The sequence below is a fragment of the Macaca mulatta genome, chromosome 6 (genome assembly GCF_049350105.2).
Source record: "Macaca mulatta isolate MMU2019108-1 chromosome 6, T2T-MMU8v2.0, whole genome shotgun sequence".
NCBI classification, from domain to species: Eukaryota; Metazoa; Chordata; class Mammalia; order Primates; family Cercopithecidae; genus Macaca; species Macaca mulatta.
The window spans coordinates 58,720,755-58,721,326 of record NC_133411.1 but is presented as its reverse complement, the minus strand read 5'-3'; the positions used below and the strand labels follow the sequence as shown (position 1 = coordinate 58,721,326).

At 32.0% G+C, this 572-nt stretch overlaps 1 non-coding gene across 1 annotated transcript; it reads left to right on the top strand.

The window, feature by feature from the left end:
• The first annotated feature begins 248 nt into the window (after nucleotides 1-248).
• On the top strand, nucleotides 249-355 carry LOC114679225 (U6 spliceosomal RNA). The gene has a single exon (XR_003730885.1). It is a non-coding gene; the product is annotated as a U6 spliceosomal RNA (small nuclear RNA).
• The last annotated feature ends 217 nt before the right edge of the window (nucleotides 356-572 follow it).

Genomic DNA, 572 nt, shown 5'->3' with positions numbered 1-572 from the left:
AACGTATACTCAGCACCTAGAATGGTACTTGGCATATTGTGGTCACTCAATAAATATGTTTAAATTTATAGATGTATTTTTTATTTGTCTCATGTAACTCATATGAATTTGAGTACAATAGTTGACTTCCAAAGAAATGCAGTTTTACTATGTTGTTTGGAAAGCATCATATAACATGATAAGTAACTTGTTTGCCAAATCTAATCATATACCTGGTATTCAGAGAATATGAAATAAAAATAAGTCTGGTGCTTGCTTCAGCAGCACATATACTAAAATTGGAATGATATAGAGAAGATAAGCATGGCCCCTGCACAGGGATGACACACAAATTTGTGAAGCATTCCATATTTTTCTGCACATGTATCCCAGAACTTAAAGTGAAATAAATAATAATAGTAATAAGTCTGGCTACTATATAGAGTTTTCAGAGCATGATCTCAGAAGAGATGTGAAATAGGTAAATTGATCTCTAAGTTCTTTTTTACATAAAATATTCCCAGTAACCTCCTACTTTCTCATAGTTGCATAATTCTCTTACTTCTAAAAGTGACTCCATATACCTTCTTTGG